This window comes from Mustela erminea, chromosome 19, assembly GCF_009829155.1.
Source record: "Mustela erminea isolate mMusErm1 chromosome 19, mMusErm1.Pri, whole genome shotgun sequence".
NCBI lineage: Eukaryota > Metazoa > Chordata > Mammalia > Carnivora > Mustelidae > Mustela > Mustela erminea.
This window is the reverse complement of record NC_045632.1, coordinates 45,774,613-45,789,299: the sequence shown is the minus strand read 5'-3', so window position 1 is coordinate 45,789,299 and position 14,687 is coordinate 45,774,613. Positions and strand designations below refer to the sequence as shown.

The following is a 14,687-nucleotide window of genomic DNA, read 5'->3' as shown; positions in this document are numbered from 1 at the left end:
TTGGAAGGACTTCCCTTCACAGAAGCCTCTGTCACTTACCTTTTTCTGTGTGGCTGGTTCTTCCTTATCCCTTCAAATGTGAGTTTAAATGTGAACTCCTTAAAGATCTTTTCTAACCAGTCTGTTCAAATAGGGTCCTGTTTCTTCTACCCCACTCCCATTATTTTGTCCTGTAACATTCTACTTGTTTCCCTCCTACCACTTTTTCCAACCGGCAATGACAGGTTATTTGTTCACCCGAGGGCAAGGTTAGGACTGCATATCCTTATCTAGCATGAACAACATTTGTGGAATGAATGCGTAAATGAATGAATCAAGCTCCTCTCCTTTCTTCTATACCAGAACCACTCCCAGCTCACCGCATCTCCTAGGCCACCCTCTCCCCTCCAGATCCCGTATTTATTTATTTATGTATCCGCTCACCCCCTCTTGCCACTCTTGGCCCTGGTCTCTTGGCATTGGAAGTTCTCTGAATCATCCAGGGGCTGCCCCGTTCTTGCTCCCCTGCTCAACTCTTTTCTCTTACTTTTAAGTCACGTTCTCCTGTGAAAGGCTCATGCTTTCATTTATATGTAAACGATAAATAATAGAATATATAATGCCCAGAGTGAGTGTTATGACTAAAAACTCCTTATCTGCCAAGTGAGAAGGGTTTGGGATGAATTAACTCATCATCGACCATTAAGAGATCAATGTCTGTGCAATTACTGCACAAATATCCAAGATCAGGTATATTACAGCCCTACCTGAAAGCCTAGAATGATGGTAGGAAACCAGGCGGAGGTGAAATTATAGTCCCTATTTTTTGATCCTTATCACCACTCATTATGTGTCTACACTGTATTATATGGAAGCTATGGAACATGAGATAGGAAGAGGTAACCTGACCTGTCCTCATGAATAGCTCTCTCTCTCTCTCTCTCATAATCAAGAACACCAAGATGGAAAATGCCCTCGACTGAATTTTTTATTATTTATTGATTGATAGCTTGTCCTTTTTTCCACCCCCCACCCCTCTCTTAAGCTTCTGTGCACTTTGCTAATTACTTCTCTGGAAATCATTTTACTTTACCATTCACCAGAATGCTGCCACCTTTGGGAAAGAATGTGGCAGTGTGATGGACTGTAGGATTGATAAGGGCTAAGTTTCAAGAAAGGTCTTCTCATTGACGGGCTGGTCCAGCTGCACCCTGGAAGCTAATACAATATGAAGGCAATGATGTAATCATGAGAAATAGCCCAGGGCTTGCATCAGAGCCTTTCTTGTCAACCAACAGAAGAAGCATAAGCACAACTGCCTTCATCATTTCACTCTTGGCCCCACCTGGATCTGTACCATCACTGTGACTCAGTCATAAAAGCAAATCTGTCAGCACATTTGAGGCACTCTGGTCCATTAATATGATCTGAAGGTGAAATCTGCATATCCCCCAGACCACAGCATTCAGTGATTTGAGTTATTAGGAAAAGACTGAGTAGCTATTAACTGCTTTAGGAAGAAGAAAGTAAAGATCTCTTCCATTATATGCAGAAGACTTTACTGGTTTATGTATGTTTGGGTGGGTAGTAGATAAATGGCTTTGACTGAAATGAGTTTTCTAGAATTTACAGGTCTCCTTACTTTAAAGATGGGAAAAGTAGACTCACACATGAGCTCTTCCCTCAAATACACAGAACCCTGGAGAAGAGCCAACACTGCTCTATTACCATTCCAGAGTCCCTGTGCTTCCACATATCTTAGACTAAACCAAACGAATTTTTTGGTATTAGTCTTGAATCAAAGAGGCTGCCAAGTTTTATTTAACTCAACATATGAAGTAAATGTTGATTGAGTGTCTATTAAGTACAAAGAACATGAAAGGCAACAGCCTTGTTCTTAAGGAATTTATAACTTAGTGGAGGAGACAGACATATAAACTAAATTTAATACAAGGCACTAGTAAATAAAGCACTGAGAAAGGACTATTGACAATGAGTTGTGGAGGCATCTTAGCGTAGGAGCTGCTCCAGGCAGGGGCTGTGTATGACAGTCAGTCCCAAGTGAGAAAGAGAAAGACCCATCAGTAGAATCAGACCATTCCTCTGTAGGTAACAAAAGCCCTTCTAACTGGTAAAGATTTCTTCCTTGTTCTAAACTGAAATCTGCCTCTCTACAGTTTCCACCATGTGCTGCTAGCTTTATTATCTGAGGTAATATATATTATTTTAATCTCTCTCATACACATCAGCTTTCAAAATTCTAAATCTGGTTGATTTTTCTCTCCATTTCCCAGTGCTCCTTCACTCAAAGATTCCTTTGCCTTTTCCTATTTCAGATTAGATGTACCAGTTTATTCGACTCTTTCACCTATGTCACGATTGTCAAATCCTTCACTATCTGGATGCTCTTCTTTTGACATATTCCACTTTATTCATGTCCGTCCTTAAACATGGTATTGAGAACTGGACACAATTTTAAGACAGGTTTTGACCAGTGGGTAAATTTCTTCCCTTCCTACCCACCCATCCATCCGCCCATCTATCCAAATGATACTTAAGTAAACTTCTGTGATATGGGGCACTGTTCTAGTTATTATGGGGAATAAAATGATGAAAAACTTCAATGAAAGTCAAGTCTAATGAGACGAGGATTAGAGGGAACCATTCTCATACCAACACGACCTAAGATTTCATTGGTACTTTCGGCACCCCTGGGACATACAGTACTTAGTGAGCTTGTGGACCCCAAGATTTGCAAGATAGTTTCACAAAACTTATGCTTAAACAGATTGCCCTTGTTTGGTCCACTAGCATTTGATTTTTGGAACCATATTTCAAATCTCTACATTGATTCTTTCAAATATCAGCCTATCAGTTCAATTCATGGAGATCTTTTGGAAACCTAGACCCTGTTCTCCAATATCAAGCACTATTTTGTAGTTCTGGGCCACCTGCAAACACAAGCAGCTTAGTATGGAACCTTGGAGTGTATCAAGCCAGCTCTGAATCCATTTAGCTCTAAAACTATCAAGTCCTCATTTCTTTATCCTGGCCATCAAAGAGATCATTTTTGGTCAAGTGTGATACTGAAGTTAGGATACAGGTGCCCAAAGAATTTTACCACTTCACCGGGATAAATACTGAGTAAATAAACACTTTAAAAAATAGTAGAACTTAAGTACCAGGCCTTACCCAACACCATGTTTACAGAGGGATCAGTCTGCTAATGTGGAAACTGGCAGCTCCAAAAGGTTTGGGAAGGAGGATCTCCCTGCTCAACTCGGAGATACTAAATCAGAGGATTAAGTCTCCAAACTGTCTGTGGAGCTCAGGAGAATAACAGCGCTCTTTATAAGCATCTTGGATTTCTACTTTTCCAGTGAAATCCACTGGGTCCTATCAGTCTGTGGTTTGTCTGCTCAGGTTTTAGCAAACTCAAGATGGGGCTGTATCGTGATTGGTTAGAACATTCTGCTCTTCAGAAGGGGGAGCCCACTGACCCCTGACCACAGCCGGTCAGACAGAGAGTGTCAGAGGCGGACCAATTACCTAAGAGGACTGAGAAAAAATCAAACAGAGGCCGGGCACAATGAGGGGAAAAAACACACAGCAGGCCCAGCTTTAGTTCCACTGCTTGAATTACCACTATGTCAATAGAAGGTGATAAATCAAGGGAGATATTTACTGATTAAAATTACAGACTCCTACGGGAAACTGTATAAACAGATTGAAGAACAAAGCCTTCAGGGACTGAGCCCAGCTGAATCCATCCAGGCTTTGGCCAGTCATTTCTATTTCTAGCCAACTCTTGGACCCAGGGTCATCGAGAGAGCAAGTTTCTCTACGAAATCAGACTTGCTCTGCACAGATCCAAATATTTGTAGGGAAAATTTAAAGGCATGTTGGGAAGAGATTCAGGACTTAGATCCATTCACAAAGGATCCTCTTACTTCATTCTTATTTCTTCTTCTTTGCTTTTGCTCTCAAGTCTGGTCTAGACTCACTAGAAAGATCCAGAACACCTGGTCTGAGTGCCCTGCCTGCCAGAGGAGGTCCTAAGGTCACAGATGCTGAAGAGAGGGCACAGGAGACGTGAGTGAGCATGAAGCTCACCTCCACAGGGAGGTTAGGGGCTGGTAACTGTTGCCAGGAGGCTCTCTATGCCAATCCACCTTGCCTACCCTTCTTGGTGTGCCACTGCTGGCATTCCCAGGGGGAAACCAAAGCTTTGCTCTGCCATCCTGGTCTCTCCAGGTGTACGGCATGGTCCAGGTCCCTGTGCTTCTTGGTCTGGTGACCTTCTTGAGTAAGAGAAATATCTCTGGGGATGCCTGGAATAATTTGTATAAGGAGGGCTTTGCAGCAAGGTTACAGTTTAGTTTCCAGAGCCCTGTGAGTTTCTTTTTGCCAGTTCTGCCTGTGGGAGTGGGACCATCTCCCCAAACCACTCTCCTCGGTAAGTGGCAGCACAAGTCTGTGGATGATGGATGGCGGGCACCTGTGTGAACGCTCTTTAACAACACCGCTGGCTCCGTTATCTACGAATGGTCTTGCAGTGAAACTTTGCCCTTCGAATCCAATTTCCATTTCTTTCCTTTTGTGCCCTTGGCTGTGAATAGGCAGTCATCACTCAAAGGGAATTGGGCAAAACATGCTCTGGGATAAAAAGACTGATGATCAGGAGGAGGGACATGATCATCTCTGCAATGTCAATAAATGATGAAAGCCTGTTGGGGGTATAATTTCCATTCAGGCCAGAGTGTGTTGTTGGGTGTTTGGGGTTTTGTCAAGGTGCCCCACTGAGGGACAACTGTGGGCTAAAATCAGCTGACATTCTACCTGCCAACCTGCTGAGCCATGTGTCCTTGGGTTGGGGGGGTGGTGTCCACCTGGAGGGAGATGGGAGTTTTTTCTTCATACACAGGAGAAGTTGGTCGCTCAAGCATGCAGCCATGGACTTTTGTCTATCAAGTGGGATGTTCTTTTCTAATGGTCCCTATAGAGGGAGTAGCCTTTTCTAAATGGTGCAAGGGTCCAGAACAGGCTGGACAAGGCCCTGATTCTTCTGGCCTTTTCCTTGGAGCTGGGAGGAAAAAAGGTGGAGAAGATCCCAGCAGAGCATTTAGAAGTTCATGCTTTGCCTTTTAAAAGGCAGCAGTGGATAATAAAATGCCTGTATAATTATCCTGGCTCGCTCTCCCGTTCTTTCGCAACTGGGTTACTGTAAAGTGAGGTGAGTGTTCCTTTGTTTTTTCCTCCCTGAAGGGATTTGTCAAGTATTCCCTGCCTGAGTGAACTCCTTGTCCGGGGGGTGTCACTGAGCCCATCTCTTTCCATCAGCCTCCAGAGATGGTTGATGTTACAGTTCAGACGTCACACACTGTCTTAAGTTCTGGAAGACTCTGAGACGTCCTGCTTATTATTATTTTTTTTTTCCTTAAAGGAAGTTATGTTTATAGCTGCTGCGCTTGACTACGCTGCCCCTGTGAGCCTCCTCTGAATGGTTTCCAGCATGCGTGCTTATCTCCAAATGGAAGTACATTTTGGAAACGGAGAGAAATTAACTCGGATTTCCTAAGCTGGAGGAGGTGAAGTCGGCTGTCGCAAACTGTGGGGGCGCTCTGATCTCGTTCTTCTGCTCTGTTTGCCGAAAAATCTCTCTTTGCCCTGGAATATCATGGCCTGGAGGCCTTTAAATTAAAAACAGTTGTGAAACTGGCAGCAATTTAGAACTTATGCCAGTGCATGAATCCGTAAAGAGCAGGGCCTCAGGGATGCAGGTCATGTGTCTATAAAGAGGCCTGTTTTGTATCCTTGGTTTTCACTAGGGCAAGCCTTTGGCCTACTGCTTCTTTCTCTTGCAGGGGAAGGTCAGCTCTTTCTGGTTGTTTTCTACCCTCCTTTCTGACTTAACCTCCCACCTGATCCCACGTCCTAGGGCTTGAGGGTTTGCCTTGGGCACTGTGGGGCCACAAGGGACTAGGTGCTTCTTGGCATCCCCCAGGTCAGCAAAGGAAGTGGCCAGACAGTGGCTGACACCTCCTGTTTCAGAGTGACAAGAACACGGCGGGGAGTTGGTGGGGGGTACCAAGAGACAACACCACAAGGGACAGAGGAGACAATGCAGCTACATAGGAAGCCTTCACAGACAACGCAAATCTGAGCCTGGAAAACTGAATGCAGGTTTTGTAAAAGATACTTTTGTCAATTTCAAGAGAAGGTAGAGGAAATGCCAGACAATAAAAGAGCAAGCTGGGGATAGGCCAGTAAAATTCCTCCTTGGTGTTTATGGCCTGGTTACTTCCAAGCCAGGAGGCGATGTGACTCAAGCAGGGATTCATCTCAAATGGGCTTGGTCAGAGGGAGGGGCTGGGGGTGAGCCCGAGGCTGCTGGAGAGCAAAACCTGGAGTCTGTTCCTGACAAAAGTCTTCCTACGGGCACCTTCTCTAGCATTCTGGCCACCCCAGGGGGGCTTTCTTGTTCAGAGTAGAATATTCTAAGTCATCTGGCATCTTTAATTCAAAACTGAAATCCACCGATATGGACAAAGAGACCCGAGGATTCGGTGCGTTGAATCCTCTTTGGCAGGAAAAGAATTCACACAAACCTAAAAACATAGTTGTCTCCTTAAACAAATTCAGAATTATGTTCGACAAGTTATCCTGACAAACACTGACTCTCTCCTCTGTATGGAAATTGGAAATAGGACCAGCAAGTCTGGTGGGGCCAGTACATGTGAAATTATATTACAAAGTTAAGGAATCTATACTGTCTGTATGAGTGAATGTTTTAAAGCAAGGGCATGAATAGAGCTCTGCTTTGGAAGGGCCGTGGTAGAAGGACTTTGAGGACACAGGTGATAGCTAATATTTCTTTTTTTCTTTTTTAAGATTTTTAAAATTATTTATTTGACAGAGAGAGAGAGATCACAAGTAGGCAAAGAGGCAGGCAGAGAGAGAGAGAGAGAGGAGGAAGCAGGCTCCCTGCTGAGCAGAGAGCCCGATGTGGGACTCGATCCCAGGACCCTGGGATCATGACCTGAGCTGAAGGCAGTGGCTTAACCCACTGAGCCACCCACGTGCCCCGATAGCTAATATTTCTTGAACGCCTACCATGTGCCAAGAACTGAGTTAATTATCTTATGACATGCATTCTCTTTTTAAATCACACAGCCTCATGAGGTTGGCCCTATTCTTTTCCTCATTTTACCCATAGGCAACCTGAGGTTCAGGGAGGTTGAGAAACAAGGTCACACAGCCTGCAAGTGGCAGAGCAAGCATTTGAACCTAATCTGACTGACTCAAGAATCCACAGTTAAACTACTCTCCATCAAACTCACTGTATATATTGCTTGTTTCATCAAGTGTCCAGAAAAACAAAAACCAAAAAACATTTCTTTTGTGTGAAAGAAGGGGCAAACCTTTGGATTTGGGATCATGAGACCCAGATGTTAGGGGTGCCAGATTTAGCAAATAAAACTACAGAACACCCAGTTAAATTAGAAAAATTGCTCTAATGAATGTTTGAAACTTATTAAAAATAGCTGAACACAGGACACGTAAGGCGTCTTCACAAAATGAATAAAGACACAGGAAAAACTCGGTAAATAGAGGACCCACCCCGTCTGTAGATAAGCACCTTAAGTGTGTCACACCATTTCTGTGTGACCTTGGGCAACCCACTCTTACTTAGTCTCATTCTCCTCAAATGGAAGTACAGACAGTAATGTCTCCCTCATAGAGTTATTACAGGATTAGCTGAGATGATACAAAACACCCAGGACAATGCCAGGCATAGAGTAAGGTACTCAATAAATGCTTTGTTGGTAAACTAGGCAACTCCTTGGTTTCCAGAACACTTTTCTTTTTTTCATTCACAAGAATACTTAGCTCCTACTGAGTGTTTTATTCATCAAAGACTTGGCCTTTTCTTCATGAAAAATTTCTCTTTTAATGGGGGTCACTTCTTGATGTTTCATGTAGCCTGTATTTAAAAACACCCGCCATTTCCTCTCGTAATAAAGTTACTACACAAGTTAAAAAAAGGGGGGGCATCACAAACAATGCCCATTATATTATCTTCAAGCCTTTATTATGTAGGTATTAAATTTGAACTCAGAGGTCGTCACACTTGGAAAGTGTTTCCATCTGTAGCACTCCACTCTGCTTTCTGTCGGTTCAATTAAGCTTGAGAATTTAAATTATCTCTCTAACTCTAAAAATATGTATGGATACTTCTGAAAGGGGAAACTGTCCCAGGGCTTAGAAGAAATTCTGTGGGAGTGAATGTGCTCACAGCTTTCAGGCCAGAAAGGTTGACCCTTCCAGATCTTTGAAAGGTTGTGGAAAGACCGTAAAAATCAAATCAAATCAAGTCAGAATGGACAGCTTTTCTCTCCAGAAGAGTATTTGGAAAAGAGGTGGAGAGATGGAAGAGTTGTGTGTGAAACACACACACACACACACACACACACACACACACACTCAGCGGGGAACATATTTGTCTAAAAACATTAAATTAAAAACTTCTTAGAGTGACAGCATTTCTTCCATTCTTTCTCTCATTTCCAGTTCATTCTTATCAGAATTCTGTCAGCTCTCAAACTGACATTTTCCCGTTCTGATCTTTTCTCAGATAGTAAAGAGGGATTTTTTTCTTTCTCTTTTCTTTCCTTTTTTTTTTTTTTTTTTAATTGGGCTGATGCAAACAGCAGATCAGTCTACAGAGAGACGTCAAGGACAGTTCCGAGTCCTAAGCCCTGACCCGCCTGCCCTCTCCTAACTAGCTATTGACATTGAACTTAAAAAAGCTGCAATGCTGAGATGAGATAATGTTTTAGAGGGAAAAGGGCTGTGGGGGGAAGGATGAGGGGGTGGGGCATTCCAGAAGTGAATGGGCTGCTGGTCTATGAGTCAAACTTCAGGCTTGTAAAAGTTCTGTTTTGCTTCAAATATCCGGTAAAGAAAATGGAGCTCTTTCTTTAGAGCAGAAATGGGGCAGAAGAGTCTCTTCGGATGATCCTGTTCCCAGAAATGTGAAGTGGTAACAATTTTATGATCTTTGGGTATAGAACTGTCGCAGGCTTTCTGTACCGGGTCAGTGAATGACTCAGTGTTCATTTCACTCATGTCACAGGACAGAGGTGGACTTGACAATGCACAGATTTAGAATTTTTAATATGAATATCTAAAGGGATTTTCTCTCTCATTTTAAAACTGAGAAGTAAAAAGAACATTGTTGGTATTTGGTTTTGATCCCTTTGTTCTCCAGATTATTAGCTTTGGCTTCTGTTTACCGCTGTTTAAAGATGCTCCCACCTGAAACTGTGAATTTCGCTTGCTTCCTCTCAGGCTGGGAACAGAGACAAAGAGAGAAATGGTTTTCTCAGAAAACCTTTGACTGTGCTATTGTGGTGCCATCTGCTCTTATTTTCATAGCACTTGGTCCTAAATGTTCTAGAATAAAGTCCTGGCATCTCTGAATATACTTCCTCCATGTTGCCACCAGTTGGAAAGGTGGTTTAGTTGACTGTTGGCCAACCTAGAATAAAACTTGTGAGAGGGAAGCTTGGGTTCCTTAAGGGTAGGATTTCTTTCTTTCTTTCTTTCTTTTTTTTAAATTTCTCCTGGTCCACCTGGATTCTCTGTTCTTCCTTTGTGGGAATTTATTTACAAAGAGGCACCGTGTTACTCTGCTTATATATAAAGAGGTAGAGAAGTTCTCTAAATGCCTCTACTTTCTAGAAGCTGCTGCTTTCTTCTGGTCTAAGCCCAGGGGAATCCAAACCCTTTCCGGGCACGCTAAAGGCCAGTGAGCAGCTGGGAGAACTCTAATCACATGATCATTGTTCACTGCGGTGGGCAGACACCTCTGTCTCTGCCTCCTTCATGTTCATTGCTTGAGACACTTGAAATTAGGCCTGACACAGCGCTAACAAATATACTACAGGGAATGAGCCTGCACTGGGCCCTAGGGAATGATCTAGAAGACTTAATAGGTCTTTTCCATCTTTAATTTCCATGGTTCTAAATATGCTGGCTGCTTATAAAGCGGCAGATTGATTTTCAGGCAGACTGGTTAGTTTTGAAAGCACTTAGCGGAGAGGATTTGGCTTCATGTAGCCATACCCCTTGACCCTCACTTTAGTAGGTACCTGGTTTCTGAAGGAAGCCCTCACATACATCCTTTTGCCTCCCTCTGGCAGAGAGCAAAGGGGTATGGGGTGTTCTCAGGGCCCCCCACTGAGCTCCCTAACCAGCTACTATCGTCTCTGTGCACTGGGGACTAATTCTTATCTAGTTGGTAACGTGTAAAAACAAGCAATCGGGCATGAAAGTGATGTTAGTTTGGCTTACCACTCTCTTACACCCCTTCTGAAATAAGCTAAGTGTTCCGACTCTGTAGTGAGCCTTGCTAGGAAAAAGGCTTTCCCTTACTTCTGAAGATGTGGTAAGCTCCATGATCAACCCTTACCCTGAGGTCCGGAGAGTCACCCAAAAGAAGGCACGTTTGAAAGCATGAAGTGGTGCAATTTCATACTATGTAGCTGGTGAATTCATTTTGGAAATGGCAGTTTGGGGGAAAACTTGCTATTTTTCTTTTGGTAATTGTTCCCATTGGCTTACCCCACCCCCCATTCCTCTACAAGATGCAAGGAAGCAATTATAGGCAATAAAATAGACACAGCTAAGTTTGGGGAGAAGGAAGGGCCCTAGGAGTTTGCATATTTTCTTTGAGCTCACACGCAGGTTGCTTTTTTTTTTTTCTGGACATGGGAAATATGAACAATCTCGGTTTTTCCATCCATAAAACAGGAATCTAAATGATTGCTTACATACCAGGAAATGTTTTAAGGACTATATAGCTAACATTTGTACACTGGTTTGGAGATAAAATACATATATGAAGTGCACAGGACTTTTCATGATGGTTCAAAGTGCTCTTAAGAAGGGGACCCAGGGGGTGCCTGGGTGGCTCAGTGGGTTAAGCCTCTGCCTCCCACTCAGGTCATGATCTCAGGGTCCTGGGATCAAGTCCCGCATCGGGCTCTCTGCTCAGCGGGGAGCCTGCTTCTCCCGTCTCTCTCTGCCTGCCTCTCTGCTTGCTTGTGATCTCTCTCTGTCAAATAAATAAACAAAATCTTTAAAAAAAAAAAAAAAAAAGAAAGAAAAAAAAAAAGGAAAAAGAAGGGGACCCGAGCGTTTGTTCACTTTGCATTCCATTTCCAGGGTGAAATTTAACCCAGAAAAGCTACTCGTGGCTGATAAAATGCCCGGACTGATATTGGGCTTTGAACTATTTTATCTGGAGTTGAGGAGCCAGTTCCCAATTATTCAAACTTCAAGGTCACTCACTGACCCAGTACTTCGGGTAGGGGAGGATTCCACGTGGATGAGAGCGGACAGGAGGTGTGAGGACTTCAGGGCAAAGGAAGCACAGGAAGAAATATACAGACCAGAAGAGCAAAGAGAGCTGTGGTTATTTTCCCTGTCAGCTGCCCAAATTTGAAAGAATCACCGGTTAGCCTTGGCCGTGTGGAAATGTGCCAACTTCTAGCGTCCCCTTTCCCGCTGGCCACCCCCTATGAAGGAGGCAAATCCACACCTGGAAAGGACCTTGCCTGCCTTGTGTCTGGTTGGTGGCTCTGCCTGGCCTGAGCGTCATTTTCAGAGGTATGGAAGAGCGGTGCCTCCTCCTCCTAGAGCTGTTTTAACAGAATTCTGTAAGCTTCCTATGTAACCCCTCTTAAAAATCTGAAAATGAAACAAGACATATTTCTGAGGTTGTCAGCAGGTAGATCCACTGGCTTGTGGTAAGTAATCTCTCTGGGAGGAAGTCTTGGCTCTGATGTCTGTGTTGAACGTTCCGTGGCTCCCCCCGGCCGCCCCAGCGCAGGTCTGTTCGCTGGGCAAGGAGGCGGTGATGATATTGCTTCTAACAACCAGACTGAAGCGTAGCCTCAGGCTGTCTTGCAAAGCCCCCTCCAAACAGCCTCTAATTAATTTTTATCCTGCCATCCCAATGAGTCCCGGGAGTGCAGCAACCCAACAACAAAAAACCCTCATCAAGTCATTTGGAGAAAGCTTTGACGTAACACTTGCAGATTTTAGATCTCCAAAAGAGACACTGCTGCAGGAGGAAAAAAACAAAAAAAAGAAAAAAGAAAGGAAAAAACCCATAAAAAACCCTTCCCTTCTCTCCCCCCACTCCACCTGTTTTTTTGTTGCCCCCCCCCTTCCCCTAGTTTCTCACCTTTTCTTCTACAGTGGCTATAAGTCAGTCTATGCTCTGGCTCTAACCTGCCCATAGTTCTTTCAGAGAGAACCCTGGAGGTACACATTTTTTTACTACTGGAGGCCAAATCCAAATTCTCTGTGGGCCGGAGCCAGGTACCTGAGCTGTGCTGCCCCGGGGACCCCATTCGCCGTTGGAGGGAGCCTTCTGGCCTCTCCGGCTCATGGTCGTGGTCGAGCCAGGCCTCCTTAACACTGTGAGAACACTCTCTGGTGGACATAATGCTGGAAGCTGAGGGAAGGTTCCACGAAGAGGAGTTTTACCCACTGAGCACATCACAGATGAAGCCTTCTGGGTCTCCCCTTTGGAAGCTTTGCTGGCAGCCGCTCAGTCATACTGGCAGGCCGTCCTTGACAGGGGGCCCATGCAAACTCCTGAGGGCCCCTGTCTGGGACATTCTCCTTAATTCTCAGGGGATCCAGAGACAGAAGGGCCCCTTCTGCCCTTGTAACCGGTAGGGAAGCCTCACTTGCTGCTTTTCCCTCCAGCTCAGGGGCTGGCCCCCGACACTTTGCCCCACCGGCCTTTCAAAGACTTGCCCACCCCTCTGTGCCCATTCAGGATGCTTCTCCTGGGACCTCGAGTGAATTCAAATTTCGGAAGAGCGGCCGTTTGAAATGATGCCTTCAGAAGGGCTGAAACCCAAACCACTGGCTGCCTGGGCTTCCTGGGTTTTCAGAACAAAAAGGTTGAGTGACTGCTCCCTTCCTGAGGTCTCCACAGAGGAGAGCGATCCAGTGCCAGCGCCTCTGGTGTGAATTTCATGATCCCTGGGTGCCAAAGAAATTTCCGCAGGACCAGCTTGACTCGACAGCCCCTGAGAAATGGGGCCATTGTTTCTAACGAGCTTCAGCAGTCGGGCTCCTTTAAAAGAGTTAATCACAGAATCACAGCCTAGAAAAGACTTCTCTGACTGCTCCTCTGTGCCAGGTCCAAGGGAGTGAGGCTGATCCTATTTTTGAAGACGCCCATGGAGCCCCACTCCAGTGACTAATCGCTCGTAATTGTCCTCTTTAATTTTAACCTCATGTGCTAGTGCTTGAAACAGATTTCCGTTTGCGCCGTCCTCAGAGAGGGTAGAAAGCATTGCTCATCATACAAAATCGGCTGTTCATTTCCTCCTCCTCTGCTTTTTCCTGTCTCTTTGGACAGTAGCATGGCCTAGCGGTGAAGAGCCAACGATGGGGAATGGGTCTGAAGTCCAGGTTCTGTAATTTCCTAGCTGGGCTAACATGCCTCAGTTTCCTTGCCTGAGAATTTGGGGAAGTAACAGCTCACTGGGGTATTTTGGGAATTAAATGAGATAAATTGGAAGTAATGTGCTTTGCCTTGGTTCAGGGCCTACCGCGTGCCCACAAATAAAGCGGTGTCCACTATAAAAACTTAAAAAAATGAAAAAAAGGTGTCCACTGCGTGGAGTTGGGTGCACGTAGAATTCTTAACTGTTGGGGTGTTTCATTCTCCAATGCCAAGGGACACTGACAGGCCAAGAAGCAAAAACAGTGGAAAGAGAACTGGACTGAAGGTCAAGAGACCCAGGTCCTAGGGAAGGTGCAACCTTTTTGGGCCTTTATTTTCTGGTCTGTTAAAAATCTCCACCCTGTCTTCCTTGAAGGGGACAGGGAACATTAAAAGAGAGAAGAGAAGGGGCTGTGAATTGGAGAATGGAAGCCATTATGGATCCTGAAATTTGAGGACCAACTAACCCCCCTGGGCCCCTAGAACCTGCCCACGACCCCTGGAGTCCTCTCTAGCGCATTTTGCTGGTATTCCCCTGAATTGCTAATATCCAGGGAATGAGGAGTGGGGTGAGGCGAGTTATTTTCTTGCTTATTTTTTCAGTGGTCGCATTTCCTTTAACTCTCAGTTTAATTTTGTTTTGAAAGGGACAGTCCCTGGCTGGGAGTGTCCCTCAGCCAAGGAGCTCTAGAGCAGAGTGGTTAAAGCACTCGGTTAAGCCCACGTACTGTGGGGCCAGTCCCTGGTTATGTCTTAATTCTGCCACTTTCCCACTTTGTATCCTTGGGCCAGCTGCCTACCTCTCTGTCTTTCAGAATTCTCAACTATAAAATGGGGATCATAATAGTTGCCTTGTGAGAAAGATTAAATGCACCTGCATAATATCCTTGGAAAAGTGCTCTGGCACAGGATAAACACTCAGCAAATAAGAAGAGCATTATTATTATTGAGAACTTCACTTATGGGGAAGATGGTGGAGAAGGAGGATATGAAGTTCATGTTGTCCCATGGATACAACTAGACAACACCCACATCATTGTCGAGAGCATTATTATTACTACTTGAATTTTCTTCATTCATGCACTGAGAAACCCTGACCAGGAGATTCCTGACTCAGTTATGGAAGACTTCTTTGAGTCAAAACACTCATGTCCAAAGGGTTCTTAAGGTTCTG

The 14,687-nt window shown here is 44.6% G+C and overlaps 1 protein-coding gene across 1 annotated transcript in view; it reads right to left on the bottom strand.

The window, feature by feature from the left end:
• LOC116579026 (basic proline-rich protein-like) overlaps nucleotides 1–14,687 on the bottom strand; it is an 822,180-nt gene that overhangs the window by 108,179 nt on the left and 699,314 nt on the right. The window lies entirely within an intron of this gene.